Genomic DNA, 17,563 nt, shown 5'->3' on the forward strand with positions numbered 1-17,563 from the left:
AGTCTGCTTCTCCCTCTGACCTTCTCCCCTCTCGTGCTCTCTCTCGCTGTCTCTCTCTATTCTCTATTCAATAAATAACAAAAAACAACAGCAGGAATGGATTGTCTCACAGTTCTGGAGCCAGATGTCCGAAAGCAAGGACAGTTCCTTCTGGAGTTTCTGAGAGATGACCTGTCCTGTGCGTCTCCTCAGTTCTGGTCATCACCAGCCATCTGTAACGTTCCTTGGCTTGGAGGCATGTTACTCCGACCTCTGCCTCCATCTTCATGGGGCGTTCCTCCTTGTGTGCCTCTGTGTGTCCTCACGTGGTCTTAGAAAGACCCCAGTCATTAGACTTACCACCCACCCTGATCCAGTATGAGCTCAGCTTATGTCTGCAGAGACCCAGTATCTAAGGTCACATTCTGAGGTTCCAGGTGGGACATGAATTTGGGAGAAGAGCCTTATCTAAGGCTTAGCCTTAGCCTTACCCCCCGTTTCAGACAAGCAGCTGTCTGATATTCCACAGTCCCCCCAGCTCGGGGAGGTGGAGGCAGGCCCAAGCGAAATCTGCCCACGTTCCAGCCCAGTCTCTCCTCTGGCACTGCTCAGTGGCCTCCCTCCTCCCCAGTCCATGCAGGGCACCCTACAGCTGAACTGCTTCCTCTCTTCAGAATCATCTCTCTGGACAGGGGGACGTTTTCTCTCTGACTAAAAGGAAAGCTAAGCACCCCCCCAAAGGAGAGATTTCCGGAAGGCTCAATGGACAAAATGGTACAGGAGTTCTCCAGAAAGAGAGATGAGGAAAATAGCAAGGCCCAGCAGAGCTGCCCAAAGGAGCTGCAGAAATTGGGGAGCGTTCGGGAGCCCCCAGGAAGGCACAGGTGCACGGAGCAGGGCTTCTCCATCAGCTCCTTCCACCTGTGCCCGGGAACAGGGCATGGCCAGAGGGGCTCTCCTCTCACCCAGAAACAAAAGCTTTGACCTTGAGGGGGATGGATGAATGTGGTGTGCGTGGGGGAGCCGCGGAGAGATTGATCCCCACTGCTGTCGTACACGATGGCTCTGCGGCGTCCGAGAGTCAGCAGAGGGTGGGAGAGGGGTACAGGATGGGAGGACTCAGCCACAGAGGGAGAAGGAGCAGAAAGGCAGGGCGGGGGGCGGCGGTGAGTCCCCTGTTGTCCCCGCTGGGGCTCTTCCTCCGGCTGCCCCTGTGGATTTTCCCCAGAAGCTGTGGGGTGCTGCCATATGCGCCCACAGCCGGGGAGCTGCTCGGAATGTGGTCGGCATAGCCATGCCCTCTGGGGGCTGCTGCTAGGGGGCCACCCTCCCGGTTCTTGAACTGTCTTGGCAGAACATGGTTCAGGTAGCCGTCCCTGTCCCCTTGGGACTTAAGGAGGCGGTCATTCTCCTCGGGATGAGAGCCCAGGCCGTGGACTTGGCCGGGTGTGGGCGAGGGCGTGGATCCCTCCTTCACCGCTCTGTCCCACGTGATCTTGGGCAGACCCCAGCCTCACTGCACTGCTGCTTCCCCATCTGTTAGAAGGGCAGTAATGACCTCGAAGGGTGATTGCGTCGATTCGGGGAGATGTGCTCCTGGAGCTCCTGGAGCTCCTGGAGCAACCTGGCAGGACGCAAGCGGGTCCATGTGTGGGCGCGTGCACGTTCATTCTTCCTCTGGGCTGTGCTCTGCCTGCTTGTGAAGTGGCCACGTGGGTGCTGGAGAGGCCAGAGCTCTGCTCAGCAGAGGCCACACGGCTCCCTCCCCGCTGCTCCCCCTGCCTCTCTGAGGCCTGCCAACCCCAGCTGCACTCCCCCTTCTCCAGCCCTGGGGTCCAGCCCCGGACGCCCACCTGGACATCCAGTAGGCCACAACACACCCAAAGCGTGAGTTAGGGTCTTTCCATCCAGCTGGCTTCTCCTCTGGCGTGTGTGTCGGGAAGTGGCACCATCACCGCTCTCCTTCTCTTCCAGACAAAGCCATTCTCCCCCCCAGATAGCTCCCAGATCTCCATACTTCCCTAAACTTTTACCAAGCTAAACCTTTACCCTCTTCCCTCCTCCACGTCCTCTCTCTGTGCAGGAAGTATTTTCCCCAGGCCTGAAAGAAAGCTGAATCCCCCGAAGGAGGCATTTCTCCGCAGAGATCATCTCTCCCTGCACTCATAACCAGCAACCCGCCAGCCGGACTCTGGCACCTACTCTCACCTCCTTCCTCCCACACCCCCCGCACTGCCAGAGAGACAGGCAGAATGGGCACAGGTGGCCATGTCCCTTGGGTGGCTTCCGCTGCCCTGCAGAGAAAGGCTGGACCCTGGGCATGGCTCCCTCACATGGCTAGCGCCGTGCCCGCACATGCCCTTCTCTCCATCTCCTTTTCCTCTTCTGCTCGCCTCTGGGGCTCTGGCCACAAGGGCCCCCTTCCCACAATCTCTGGCATACCTGCTCTCACTCTTGCCAGCTTCAGTCTTGGTTGGCACATCACCTTTGGAGACAACTCTCCTTGGTGTCCTGTGTGCCCACCACCCCCTATACCGTGCTTTCACAAACCTTCACTCTTGTAGTCCCTGGTTTAACACCTGCGTTTCTTGGTAAAATCTAAGCCTCGAGGGGCACCTGGGTGGCTCAGTGGGTTAAAGCCTCTGCCTTCAGCTCAGGTCATGATCTCAGGGTCCTGGGATTGAGCCCCGCATCAGGCTCTCTGCTTAGCGGGGAGCCTGCTTCCTCCTCTCTCTCTCTCTCTCTGCCTACTTGTGATCTCTGTCAAATGAATAAATAAAATCTTTAAAAGAGAATCTAAGCTTCGTGAGCTCAGAGACGGCCTCGCCTTGCTCCCCACGGTGTCCCAGCGCGTCACGAGGTGGCCAGCACAGAGCTGACTGTCCAGTGCCTCTGTTTTCCTCAACAAGTGAGTGACTCACAAGATGCCTCCTTTCTCCATGGAGCTCCCTGACCACCCACCCAAGCCTACCTACCCCCCACCGCCCCCTGTGTCCCACATGCCCGTTACACCTGGTTGTCGTGTGCACAGGTGCTGTGCTCCTTGGTGCCTCACGCCATGAGTCATCGCCGCCCCTGTGAATCCTATCTCCCCAGCCAGCCTTCGAGGTCTCTCCCGGCCTGCCCACAGTCAGTGTTCACTGAGCGGGAGAGGGCAGCCTGATGAGTCATGACCTTGAGACTGTGCTGAGAAGGTGAGGGTCCTTCCTCCATCCCCATCAAGGGTCATTCAGCACCACCTGCAGCTTCTCTGTCTTCTCCAGCTGGGTCTGACCCTCGTCTGGGAAACTGGGAACAAAACAGACTAAAATTGGGAGAGCAGTGGGGGCCCCACGGGCACCCAAGCGAGCCCCAAGTGCCAACACACTCACAGACACGTGCACACGTGCACGGAGTCTCCCGTGCCCCTCCCCCGCCCTCAGGTGACACCCAGATTCCTTAGCACGATGCATAAGCCCCTCGTTCTTTGGGACCCTGGCCCTCACCATTCAATCACTGAGAACCCGACCATCGTGCCAGGAGCCAGCTCTGCATCTTCTCCTCCTTCCCTCGCCACGGCTCTGTGAGGCAGGGCCTGTTATCCCGCAACGAGGAAACCAGCCTGAAGGGGCCAAGTGGTTTGTCCAAGGTCCTGCGGCCACCCCTCTGCCTGGTGCACGTCTTGTCTTGTCGCGGCTGCACGGGGAAGCTTGATGTGTCCCGGGCTTCACTCTGTTGTGTCTGGCGGCCCATCCTCCTCCCGTGTGCCTCCGGGCAGCTGGACGGGAGGGGTTTTCTTCTTGCTCACCGTGACGTCTCCTAGCCCGTAGCAGGTGTGCAGACGGCATCTGCAGAAGGAGTGAATGAGCCTGAGTGAGCGCGGGAGTGAATGAGCAAAATGCACACTCTGCGTTGTGACTGAGGCCAAGAGCATTTGGGCAAGTTGAGGCCCAAGGACAGCAAGAATCTGGAGAGGAGGGAGGGATGGAGCCAGGGGAAGCAGGTAGGCAGTGAGTGCTAGGGTGCAGGGGAAGGGGTGGAGGGGCGGTGAGGGGATGGTGGGAGGGTCAGGAGCCCCCTTCTGCTACACCACCCTGCAGGCTCCCTCCTCCCACCTCCTCCTCCCCCTCCCAGCTCTGCAAGAACCTTTCCCGCTCTTTCCCCCTCCATTGAGAATGCCTTCTCATTCATCCTTGTGACTGTCTTGCGTGGGGCTTTTTTGGACCACATGTTTTATCCCTTGTCACCAGCCAAACAGCCCTATTATATTAATTTATTGTCCTTTCCGATAACTTGAAGCCTTCCTGGAAACCCCTCCTTTCCCATGCTGAGTTTGCCCATTGCCAAACCACAGCCCCCAGCTTGCCCTCCTGCTCCCTGCGCTGGGCACAGCTGGACCGAGGGCAGAGGTCTCCTGCGACCCTCCTGGCCTCAGCCCTTTGGCGGTGGCTTCTGGGGCCCACCCTCTCCTTGTATCAGCTCCCCCTGGGAGCCTCCCTTGGGTCTCACCCTGCTGGTGTGAGACCCTCACTCCTTCTGGTTTCCTGCCTGAACTGCCATCTCTCATTCACTCCCAAGCTCCCTGGGGAGGATTGGGCAAAGACGAACCTGATCATGACCCACTGGGAAACTGAGGCCTAGAGGACTAGCCTGGCCTGCGCAGGGTCACATAGGTCCTGGGGGAAGTGAGTCCCTTGACAGCCCCAACCATGTGCTGTGTGTCATGGTTTGACCTCTGCGGGAGACCTGGCCCTGCCCTTCCTCCTCTGACCCCGGGCCAGCCCGCACCCATGGGAACTTTGTGCTTATTACAGAAGATGGAGCTTTTTCCCCTGAGATTTGTTCCTGACAATGGGGTACCCAGAGATGGCTCCATCACCTTTCCAACCCACTTTTCCTGTTATAGCAGAAGGTGCATGGACTTGGACAGTGGATAGCCCTGCATGCAAATCCCAGTGCCCACCCCGGCCTTCGCTGTGGCCAAGGCTGAAACACTTCATGTCTCGGAGCATCTGTTTTTCTATCTGTACAATGGGACAGTTGCGCCTGCCCGGGCTCAGGGACCACACAGAGAGTACACAGAAGACACTGGCCCTCAGGACCATGGACAGAGACTGGCCCCCAGGAGTGCAGGACCCTGACTGAGGGTCCCCTCTCTAACCAAGCCAGGAAGGAAAGGACAGTAAATGCATGACTCCCAGGTCACCCTCTCTGGATGGGGGTGTCCCTACTGGAAAAGGGGGACACAGGGAACATCTCTTCCGCTCTCTGAGCCCATGAAAGCTAAACATCCCACCCACCGCCTTGCCCCAGTCATCAGGGGAAGGAGGGGAGACCACGCAACAAGCAGGGAGGCTGCTCACATGGGCGGTGGGCGGTGCGGGGTGTGGGGGTCGTGCTGCTCTCCTTCCCAGAAAGGCTTGGCTTCCAGGGAGTGAATTGGAAATGGCCACGCAGGGCCATCCATCATGACGGGGCCTCCTGCCAACCTGCCAATCCTGGCGCACGGGGCGTCGTCAGTCATCATTAGCGGAGCTCGGCCCCATGACAGAGCGGCTGGCACAAGGCTGCTGTGGGGCCACGGAGGGCACATGGCAGCCTGCGTGGAAGTGACAGGCTGGGGGCAGGGCGGGTTAGGGATCAGAACAGAGCCCCTGGAAACAAGAAGGCTCCCCTTCATTCATTCATACCATCCTTCGTTCGGTGCCGCGTGCCCTGTCTGTGCACAAAGCCAGGTTAGGGAGCGAAGGAGCCGTAGTGAGATGCGTCCTGTAACTGCTTTGAGTCCCCTGGGGATTTCTGACGTGTGGGCCTGCCACCGGGGTTACTCGCATGACAATGGTCATGTGTGGGCTCAGTGAGCACAGAGGGGGCTCACTTCTTTCGGGGAAGGGGCATCTGTGAAACCTTCAGAGAGGACGGGCTGTGAGCCATGATGGTTTCTTTTGGGGCGGGTGGGGGGTGATGGTGGGGAGCCAGGGTGAGTTGCCCAGGGCTGTTCTACACAGCGCCACAGCCAGCTGGTTCAACAACAGGAACATCTTGTCTCTTGCTCTTGGCGGCCAAGTCCAAAGTCAGGTTGCCGGCGGATCTGTGAGAGGGAGGGAGGGAGAGCCCTTCCTTTCCTCTTCTGCTTCCTGGTGTTGCCCACAATCCTCCGTCCCTTGGCAGGAGCCGCATCCCACCCTTCACGCTCACGGGGCATCCCTTCTCCGTGGCTCCATGTCGGTCACACCCGGGCTCACCCGCACGTGATGACCTCATCTTCACTTGTTCACGTCTGCAAAGACCTCATTTTACAACAGGACACGGGCCAACACGTAGCAGGGGGTATAGCAGGAGACCGTGAGGAACATTCCAAAGCACCCCGACCTCACTCCATCAAGAGGGGCAGCTGGGGCTCCCTCAGGGAAGAGGCTCTCCTAGCATCAGCAGGTCCGATCCCCAGGAAAGCCCAGGTGTGAAAGCTAGACGTGGAAGATCACAGAGGACATCTGTCAAGCCCTCAGTCCATTTTACAAAAGAGGAAAATGAGGCCGAGCTTATCAAGAGACGTGGGGTAACCTGGTATCAGAAGAGCTGGGCTCAAACCTTCCCTTAAACTCGCCTCAGTTTACTCATTGGCCAACCAGAGGGGTTGGACTAGGTGCATTCTACAAATGCTTCTTGCTTGAAATACTTGGAGCCTACAGGAGGCTATGGCAACTAGGGTCTTGCCTGGTCTCAGGACCCCACACGCAGGAAGAAAGGTGGGGTCTGGGGTCGGGACAGACCCCAGGTCCGTGTGAGCTGTGGTGCCATGGGCATGCTCTCAGTTAAACCTGGCCTGTCATTGATATGCATCCTGTCTCTGTCTCTGTCGTATGTCCTGCGGTATCTGCTGGGAGCCCTCTTAGCTCTGGGGAACACGGAGTCCAGTCGGGGAAGCCAGGGTTGCTACTGGCCAGAGAGGAAACCACCTGTGCTCCCAGATGCACAGCTGGCCAGAGGTCAGCAGCAGGGTGCTGTTACCGTCACCTCCCCCCGAAGCCCTGGGTTCAGCCACCGTAGCACACAAAAGATGAGTTTTCAAAGCAGCCAAGTGAAGCGGCAGGATGGGGAGCCTGACAGGTTCGGGTGCAGGGGTAAGTTACGGGGGGACCTCTCTCTGTCCTGTGCCCCTTCCCTCCACCTCCCCTGCTTTCCGCAGGCTCCCTCGGCTCCCCCAAGCAGGACCGCTGGGTGCTGCCTGGAAAAGACACCTGCCACTAGGCCATGTGAGCCCAGCAGCCAGGCCAGGGCGAGGCGGGCAGTGGGGTTCAGACGGCCGGCAGTTGACCTCTGCCCCTGGAGCTGTGCCCACCCACTGTCTTTCACAGCTTCAGAGTTCACACTCTGGCTGGCCTCGGATGCCATTGTGTTCTGGGGGAGGAGCAAGGGAAGGAGGTCCTAACGTCCACCCAGGCCACTCGGGGCCACTGACCGCAACAGTGACTCGGCTCCCCCAGCCTCCAGGGCATGGCTAGGAGTCCGAGCTGGCGGCACAGATAAGAGGATACATGACATCAGTGCAGAAGCCCCACATGTGGTGAGCGCTTGGCGGACCTTGTGTTCCCAGTGTCTAGCTTCTGTCACAGCGGGTCCTAAAGAAGGGGGTGCTGCAGGACCCCTCCCCTCATGCAAGGGAGGAAGGGACAGCTCAGGAGAGCCAGGGGCTGCCTCGGTGCCCAGCAGCCTGTGAGCGCGGAGGTGGGGCTCACACCCCATCACCCACCTGTCATCTACCTGCGAAGCCCCGAGCTTCCTGCCCTCACTGCAGGTGGCCTGTGGGCTTGGGCTGTCCCCGGAGGGGGCTTCCAGCCCTCTGCCTGTGACACTGCTTGCAAACCCCCACCCTCCACATCTGCAGCAGACAAGGGAGATGCCCCTAAGCGTCCTGGCACGTGAGAGAAGGTGGAAGGGAAGGGAGGAAACCAGGTGACTTCTGGGGACGAGAAGGAACACGTACGACCTCTCAATCTTCTGATCTCCCTCCTAAGGACCAGCTGGGGCTGGGGAGACAGAAGGCACAGCGGGAGCCCTCGAGGGGCGAGGGGCGTAAGCAGAGCCATGGGGGCCAGGGAGAGACCTTTTGTACCGGATTGCCTTGTTTGTTTGTAATTGAGATCAGACTCACAGAATATAAAATCCGCCACTTTAAAGCGAACAATTCAGTTGCCTTTAGTACCTTCACGGGGTTTGCAAGCACCATCTCTGTGTAATTCTGGAATACTTTCATCGCTCCAAAGGGAGACCCTCGTGCTCATGAAGCGGCCGCTCCCCACTCCCCTCTCCCTACCAGCTGGCAGCCACCGGTCTCTGTCTGGTCTGTGGATTTACCTGTTTTGGGTATTTCACCTACAGGGAATCCTACGCCTACGTCTGCCCTGGCCCCTGGGTGGGAGCTCCTCTAAGCAGCTCCCAATGTGGAGCCCCAGGCAAGTGACTGCCCCCTACATAAGGGGCCTCAGTCACTGCTGTACCCCCGCAGACCCCGTGAAGTTTGGAGGAGAGAAACAGGGCTGCTCTTGGAGACAGAGGCCCAGTGCGGGTCCAAGGACATCCAGAACCCTTTCGGAAACAGGAGGAGGGACTGACTGTGGCACTCACCCTGGAGGCAGCAAGGGCTTGGTCTCTGCCAGCCCCCGGGGCTTTCTGCCAGTGAGTGCCAGTGAAGGGGGCAAGGAGGACTTCGGGGCAGGAGCTGAGCCCAGCGTCCAGGGGTGGACTTGGACCTGTCTCCCTCCAGATCGGGCATGGCCCCTGGGGCGGGGGGTGGCAGGGAAGGCGAGTAGCACTGGTGCCCACGGGCAGGGCCAGGGAGGGACAGGCACGTGCCGGCGTCCGCATGTAACGCCGCTTATAAATTGCTCGGGGCCCGTGTCTGCTGGAAGGGCCGGAGAGCCGCGTGGTGTTATTATTTATGGTGAGGCACAGAGGTACCTGCCAGGGAGGGGAACGGGCCGGGCGCTGTGCAGAGTGGACGGCAAATTGAACTCCAATTTTCTGCTCCACAGTCTTTGCTACACGCCACAAAGTGCGGGTACACCGGGGTCACCAGCCTGACGGATGTGTGTGCTTCTTCAGCAGCGGGTTCCAGCTCACGGCCACGGAGGCGGGCCCGCCGCTCTGGTTCCCCCACCCCCACCCCGTCCCGGGCCCAGCCTCGGCCTCCCTTCCTGTGGTCCAGACACCGCGCTGACCTCAGCGGAGATCTGAGGCCTCGCAGGGAAGCAGGAGGCCGCGGGTCCGAAATCCTGGTGACCTCACGCCACTCTGCTCTGAGCGTCAGTGAGAGAAGTACAGGTGGTAGTGATGCCGTCCCCCACGTGGTTGGGGACTAAACGAGGAAACACAGGGAGGTCAGCCTGGGTGAGGTCTTTAGCAAACCCCTTTCTTTTTCCCTTCTCCCCGGGCTGAGCTTTCTGCCTTGATGCCAGGGAAGGGAAGGCAAGGAGAAGCCACTACAGTTCGGTGGCAAGCACCCATCTGGGGATGATGAGGCTGAGGGGGAGCCGCCAGTGTGCCCGCCCTGCACCTCAGCTCTGGTGGGTATCAGAGAGTCGATGACCAGTGCTCAGTCAGACCCCCGACTTCTGTCTTCCCTCCTTTCTGGTCCTTTCTTCCAGTGGACCATCTCCTTTAGGTGACGACCATTCTCAAGGTCAGGAAACAGGAGGAAAGGGGGTTGCCCTTGGAAAGCATGCTAGCTGGAGCTCAGGGCCACTTGTCCTCTGTGCCTGGCACAGACCTCGCTGCCCTGAGGCTGGTGGTGCCATCACTGTGCAAACTAGGCACCGGAGACCCCCAGGCCGTGGGCTCCTGGAAGCATCTATATCTTGGCTTCTCAAGGCCCTTGAAAGTTGGACGTTTCCCCATCACGAGAGCTTAGGAGACAGGCCAGCTGACGGTGGTACCCTTGTGACAGAGAGAGCTCACCCAGGAATCTTCAAGACCCGTGCCCTGTGGGAGTGCCAGGTGCCAGTGGGACAAGTCTCCACAGGGCCACCCAGGCCTGGCGAGGCAGCTGAGCTGTGGCAAGTCCCTTCGTGGCCAAGGGTCTCAGGTTCCAGCCGTACGACCAGAGAATTGCTCCAATTCTCTGGGGTCCCCCAGGGGAAGGTGATCATCGTCCACACAGCATAATGGGGCTTCTTGGAAGGAATTCCAGGAGTTCGTGAAATTATTACTATCTCAAGTGACTCTGAACACAGTGAAATGACAATAATGCCATTCGGCAAAAATATTCTCATCAGTGGTGTAAGTCTAAGCTCTAAACCCTCCTGCTGAAATTTAAGAAATAGCTCCCTTCTCCTCTGTTGCTTGCAAGATAAACCCGTCAGAAATGAGAACCCTCTTTCTTCCGCATGAGGCTGGGGATGCTTTGGCATTACGTAGCAGCACAGTCCCGCTGGAGGCCCTGGCTGTGACGTGGCTCAGAGAGGTCTCACTGATTAAAGATGAGGGCGGGCCACTGGTGCCCAGCACCAGTCTAGGTGCTCAGCCTTCTCACCAGGCCTCGGAGGCAGCCACTGCCCATACCCCGATTTTCAGGTTGGGAAACTGAGACGCAGAGGGGTATCGGACCTGCCCAGGGTCACACAGCTAGTGAGTGGCTGAGCTGAGTTTGAATCCAGGTAATCCCTCCCGCTCCAGGGCCCAACAAGGTCACAACTACGCAGATCTTGCAACATTCAAGTCAGGAGGGAACGTAAAGATCCCCCCAGCAGTATCAACCAACAAGAGGAAGGTGACCTGGCCACATTCAATGGCAAGTTCGTTTGTCCACTTTTTCACTCATGGATCTGGGCTCTTTTGCCTGCCAGGTGCACTGCTGGGCTCTGGGACCGGGGAGGCAAGGAGGCTACTGTCCCCATCTTCCAGTGGAGACTAGCCTGGGTGCCCCCACACCTGGGACTATGATGAGCGTCTTCCAAGCTGTAAGGGAGGTAACCTCTCAAGTCTGAGGGATGTGGAGGAAAAGTGACAGAGGATGGGACATTTGAGCTTAGAAGGGACAAAGGACAGAAACTAACATGGATTTAATAGCTACATTTTCCCAGGAAAGAAGAGGCTCTCTGGGAAAGGAAATGGCATAAGCAAAGGCCCTGGGGCATGGTAGACGTGGTATGTCTGAAGAAGGTTGTGGTCCAGACCAGTGGGACTCCGGGCTCCAGATTCCCTTGCTAGTGCTCTTTGTTCTCCAGCAGGCTGACTTAGGCGGAGTGACAGGCACAAGTCTCTGTAAGGCATTGTATTCGCTTCCTAGGGCTGTCATAACAAAATACCATAAACCGAGTGACTCAAGCAGTTGTGGAGGCCAGCAGTCTGAAAACCAAGGTGTTGGGAAGGCCACACTCTCTCTAAAGGCCAGAGGGAAGAGTCCTCCCTTACCTCTTCCTGCTTGTGGTGGCTCCCAGCAATCCTTGGCATTCCTGGGCTTGTAGGTGCAGCACCCCAGTCTCTGCCCCCTCCACCCCCTGGCTATCTTCTCCCTGTGTTTCTGTTCCCATGTGTCTCCTCTTACAAAGACACCAGTCATTAGAGCCCACCCGACTCCCTCGGACTTCATCTGAACTAATGAGAGCTGCAATATCCTGTTTCTAAATAGGGTCTTATTCCGGGGTTCCAGGTTGGACATGAATTCTGGGAGAGGGGGTGACACCATTCAACCCAGTTCAGGCATCAACACGTCTTACCCTGGACGTTGATGAGATCGGCTACCATGGCTACCTTGGCCACCATGTTGGGTCTCATCATCATTCATTCACCGCTCATGAGTTCATTCATTCATTTCCTGAGCATCTCCTTTGCCTTGGACTCTGCCTAGTGCTGGGGCCCAGAAGAACAGGAGGCACCTGCCCAGCCCCAGTAGCCTCTCCGTGGTTTATATTCTTTCCCCTGTGACTTTTGGCTGAATGTACCACGGGCCAAGCTGGTGGGGTGGTGGGCTTGGGGCATACACCCTTCCTTCCCCACCCTGCGCCCCTCCACCCTACTCACGGTTCCCCAGGGCCATGTCAGGGCTCAGTGGCCCTGGCCACCCTGGTGACTCGGCCCCCCTAATCAGATTAGATGTGTATTCAAACAAATTGACAATCCGTTCCATTAGATGCTTTTTGAACACGCTTTTCTGAGCGAGAAATCCATTCGGCTGCAGCTGTGGAGGCCGAGGCATAATGGATTGTCCCACCTCAGAAGGTGCCTGGCTCCTGAAGGTCACTGGCGGGGATTAGATTAAGGAGGGCGAGAGCCTTCTTTCCTGGCTAATGAAGCACTTGGCATGCAGGCGGCACTGGGGCTGAGCTGGGCCAGGCATCTGCCAGGAGACAGTGGAAGGGCATAAATTAGCATCTCATTTGTGGGAGGCAGAAGGGAAGCCAGAAGGGAGGGCCTACGGGGCTGGGGTCCTGCTGCCCTGGCTGGGTAGGGTAGAAGCAGGCTTGGCCCTGCCAAGCCTGAGGATGGGAGGGGAGAAGGGAACATCCATGGGTCCTGTGGTCTTTCTCAGGCATTCAGAGAGTGCCTGCTGGCACCTGCCACTGTGTGTGGTCCCCAGACATCTCTGGAGGGCAGGGGCTCCAACAGGAGCACACATGGCAGCCTGTCCTTGTGCCCACAGCACTGTATTCCTGAACTTTCTCTGCCCCGGGCAGTGCCAGGCTTAGCACCCCTACGCCCACCTGGATTTGGGTGGAAGAGGGACACACGGGAATTTCTGATGTTATGCAGAACCCTGCAGTGCCCGTGTTTCTACCTCGTCGTGACCAAAGGGTCAAGACCTTACAAGCCATCCCTAGGCAAGACTCCGTTCTTGAGCCAGCTTGCCGTGGCCGTGAGGCAGCTGAATTTGGACGGCTCCGATCTGAGACATCTCTAAGATGCAGGAAATGGGGAGGGGGTGGTGATCATAGCACCCCCTCCCCATTTCCCCACCTCCTCCCCGTGGGGTCACCTCCAAAGGTCTGTTCTACAGAGGGAGCAGCCCGGAAGTGCCAAGCACAGAGCTCCAAACATGGGGTGCGTTAGCTCACTTGGCCTTCCCAGCAGCCTCTGGGGCAGGCACTGGAAGGTCTTTTACTGACAAGACGAGTAAGGCTCCAGAGTTAGTCTGCTCGAGGTCAAACTTTAGTTAGCATAGGAACTGGGATTGAAACCCAGATTCTCTTCTTCCACTGGGACCTTCAAGCCAGACCCTCGGGAAGGTTGGCACCTGGAGGCTTGAGCGGTGAGCAGAGCTGTGGGGGGGTGGGGCGCCCCCTGAGCTCTAACCCCTGCTCTCCTTACTTAACCCTCACACCCCCATCTGTTCATCCTCTGCATCCCTTATTCCCAGGCTTCCTTCCCTGCATCCCGCTAGCTCATAGCCCCCTCCTCTACCCCCACCCCAAGGTGGCCAGGCTCCCCGCGTGTTCTGCTAGCATGCCTCTCATCCCTGGATCTGATTCTGGGGCTGTGACATTCGAAGCCGGGGTGGGAATGCCCCTGCCACACGACCAGCATGATCCCTGCTTGTGGCTTCAAAACCAGTGCCCAGAGACGGGCACCATCCCTCACTCCCCACCCACAAGGCCGCAGATCGGGCTATGAAGAGCAGGACAGCCAGGCATCAGATATGGAAAGATCTGGAGCTTCTGGAATCCACCAGATGTGATGTCACGTCTGGGAGGCAGTCAAACGACTAAACCTTCTCGACGGTCCATCTTCTCATCTGTAAAAGGGGGTAATGATGGCACCTTCCTTGGAAGTTCTCATGACTCTTAACTGAAATGATGGACATAAAAGGCTCCCCATATGGGAAGTTCCAGCAAAAGCACTAAATAAAGGCAGAGGGAATAGAAGTGGGGGTGGGGGGGAAGTGGCGAGGGGGACTGCCATGAGTCCCTGCTTCCTATGACCTAGGACCTGGGCAGCTCCGAGGAGCACAGGCTTTCCAGCCGGGACCAGCTGGGAGACCATGGAGGTCAGTGCAAGACAAAGATGGTGGTGCAGAGACCAGGGCATGATGGGGAGAGGTTTGCAAGAATCCCAAGGTCCCCCCGGTTCCCACACATTCCAGAGATGCCCCGTGACCGAGCGGTCCTATCTGTGCGCCCAGAGAGGAGCTGCCCAGAGACAGGCCTTGGCACGTTTCAGAGCTGAGAGAGGATTTGCCCCTGGAAGCGGGCTCCGCAGCTTCCGGCCCACAGGGTGGTAGGTGGAGGTCTTCACCCTGGGCTGGCGAGACTCTGGCTCCAGGGGGTGTGGGGTTCCCTGGGCTGGGAACGAAGCCTGGGCTGGCTTCGGAAATCAACTCCCAGGAGCGATGGAGGGACTCCAGGGAAAGAAGGCGTTATGTTCCTGGGGGGCAGGAGGGAAGGGAGAGGTTGGAGTTGAGATAAGTTTCTCTGGCCGCGGAGCCTGGAGCCTGGAGTGGAAGGATGACAATGGGGGTATTTACTGGGAATATGAAGGGCAAGGCAGTCAGGGGCCACCGAGATGTTACAGAAAACAAGAAGGAAGCCCAAGACTGAGGCCTCTTGTCTGCCTCTGAAGGCAGCTCTTCCTTCAAGGGTCTTAGACTCTTGGTGGTCAGGGATCCCCGGCCATGCCACGTCCCATGTCTCATGCACGCACAGGGCCTACCTTTCCTCTGTCCCCGGTAGGACCGGCCCGTGGCTGCTCACCTTACAGCCTCACCTGCATGGACGCAGACACGGGCATAGATCTGATTATAAGTAAGTGACCCATCCCCGTGTGACACAACAGAACTTACCAGAAGGTACAGAATGAAAAGTGAGTCCCCTCCCACCCGGTTCTTCTTCCCAAAGCCTCGCTGAGCCCAGTGTCTTATGTAACCCCCTAGAAAAAGCCTCTGCCTAGACAAGCAAATGTATTTTTATGCTTCAGGAAAAAAGAACACACGTGGTGGCAGATGACACGTCCGTTCCACACCTTGCTTGTTTTCAGTAATGGTTGTTCTCAAAAAACCACCCCAGAGCCCGATGCTGCTGAGAATTCTTGAGTTTGGAAGTGCCAGCATCGCTTTAACCACTACCGGCTTGCTGGACATGAGGGTCATTTTTTTGAGCGTTCTCTGATACAAAGCGTAACAGTGCTCTGAGGGGCTGTCCCTTTGCCCACGCACGGGTGTGTCTGCGAAGGAAAAGTCTCCGGAAGAGCTGGTGGATGGGGAGGGGGAATGCTTGGTGGTTTTGATGGCCCCACCAAGACCGCTCTCTGCAGAGCTGCGGTCCCATAGAGCCTTGAGCGCACACCTGGGTCCCCGCGGGCTGCCCAGCACCGGGCACTATCTTGCTTTCAGATCGTGGCCCAAGTGATAGGGAAAAACATTATCTTACTGAGTCTCGTTTGCCTTTCTCTTATCATGAGGTTCAGCATCTTTGTCTATGTTTCAGAGTTATTTGTAATTCTTTCCTGTGAACGGTTCATATCCTTTGCCCATTTTTCTTTTGGTTTGTTCATCTTTTTCTTGCTGATTTATGGGAATATTTTTTATATCGGGAAAATGAGCTCTTTGTCCATGATAGAAGTTGCAAACATTTTCCCCGAGTTTGTCATTTGTTGCTTCCTTGTTTATGGGTATTTTTTTTCCATGTAGAATTTTTTATAGAGCTGAAGGTATCAATCTGTTTTATGACTTCTTGGAGTTTGTGTAGTACTTGGAAAGTACTTGGCAAATACTTCACCTCCTCGAGATTATATATTTTTAAACCTCTGTGACTTTCTTCTACTTTTAGAATTTCATTTTTCATGCTTCAAACATTGATCCAGCTAGCATTTATTTTGAGGAAAAGTGTGAGGAAGAGATTCGACTTTCCCTCCCCCCGCCGCAAATGGCTCCCTAGCTATTCCAAAGCCGATTGGTGAATAATTGATCTTTTCCCCACCAACTTGAAATTCTGCTTTCACCATATATTAAATAATCCCATATGTATTGGGGTCTATTTCTAGATTCTAAGTCTGTCATTTCATCAGACTACATGTACAAGAACACACCGTTTTAATTATTGCAGCTTTATAATATAGTTATCTGGGCTAATCTTCTCTACCTACCATAGTTTCTCAGATTTTCCTAGTTATTCTTTTGTTGTGTTTTTAAACGTGAACTTTAGAGTCACGTTGTCTAATTTAAAAAAAATCTGTCTTTCGTGTGTGTGTGTGTGTGTTTTCAAAGTGAGAAAATGTTTAAGGGAATGATACCCATGTAATATTGATTCTTCTATCCACAGTTCTCTTCCATTCTCAGTTAACTCCTTCCCACTGAGAAGGTGGCTGATAGGGTTGTTGTGTACAGTTGCGCAAGTTGTATACTGCACAAAGGAGCAGCTGGTGCCTGCCCATAGGGCACAAGTTCTTCTCTCCCATAGTCTGCCCATCTGCACATACGATCAATAGTAACAGTAGCTATGCCTCCTTATGGCATGTTCCAGGTGCTGTTCTAACCTCTTTATGTTTTTAAATTTATTTAATCTACCCCACAAACGTATCCTCCAATTTATAACTAGGAAGTTGATGCGCAAAAAGATTATAAGTTGCCCAAGGCCAATGATTCGTGTCACCCACCGTGCATTCATGGCACAGAAATCCACCCCTGCATGTAAACAGAACACACTTGAACACACAGACACATAGATACACACATATGGAAACACACCTATACACATATGCAGATACACGTAGACACTTGAGGACATGTACACAACACACACATGAGTGCATACACGCAAGCACGCACGCATGCACACACACAAACCCACGGCTGTCCCCCGCCCCAGTATCCTTTCCCTGTCAGTGTCTTGACCTCTAGAGCACCCACAGTGCTAGTCGCCCTGCCATCCCCTGCTTTTGGAACAGGGCAGGCCCATCCAGGAAAACCGGTTGGCAGAACTCCTGCCATTGCTCCGGGCTGGGGAGGGCCTCCCTCCCAAATCCCTGTATGAGATGGAGTGGGGGTGGGGCACCACACAGCAGACCCTGGGGGAGGGGAGCCCAGGCGCCTGCCAGGCCTCCTTGTGAGGATGAGTTGAGTTGAGGGATGCAGGGATGCTCGGGGCTGGGTGGTACCCAGCAGGCTCTCTCCGGAAAGGGCATCCCCGCCCTCCTCTTCCCAGCATCATTCTCTCAGCAAACCCTGGAATCAGCCCATCCCTGTGCCCGTCGCTGGCCTTGAGACTGGTGCCCAGGGAGCCTGGGGAACGAGCTGGCACATGCAGCCCCAGGAGCAGATTGCCTGGTGAGCCGCTCTACGGAGGCGAGGGGCTCTGGGTGCAGAGCGCGTGTGCATGTGTGTGTGTGTGTGTGTGTGTGTGTGCAAGCTCCCAGTCCGCCTGCCCGCCCAACTGATGTTCCGGCTCTGAGTCAGCCCCGCATCCCAGGGACTGAATCACTGGGGGCTGGGAGTGTTATTGTTTTAAAACAAACGGGTGATGACAGGAACTAACAGAGGGTTTTTTAAAACTCGATTCAAAGGGCTCTTGAACGCTGCTGGGGAATAGGAATGTGCCTTTGAAGTGTGAATGTGCCCATTTGTCAACCGGGGAGCAGAGCCAGCTCCCTGCTCCCGCAGATGGGTGCCTGCTGGCCT

At 56.4% G+C, this 17,563-nt stretch overlaps 1 protein-coding gene across 1 annotated transcript in view; it reads left to right on the forward strand.

Annotated features, from left to right (window-relative positions):
- Positions 1–17,563, forward strand: part of SDK2 (sidekick cell adhesion molecule 2) — a 245,342-nt gene that overhangs the window by 97,592 nt on the left and 130,187 nt on the right. The gene's annotated exons all lie outside the window — the stretch shown is intronic.

This window comes from Lontra canadensis, unplaced genomic scaffold, assembly GCF_010015895.1.
Source record: "Lontra canadensis isolate GAN:19392208 unplaced genomic scaffold, GSC_riverotter_1.0 scaffold41, whole genome shotgun sequence".
NCBI classification, from domain to species: Eukaryota; Metazoa; Chordata; class Mammalia; order Carnivora; family Mustelidae; genus Lontra; species Lontra canadensis.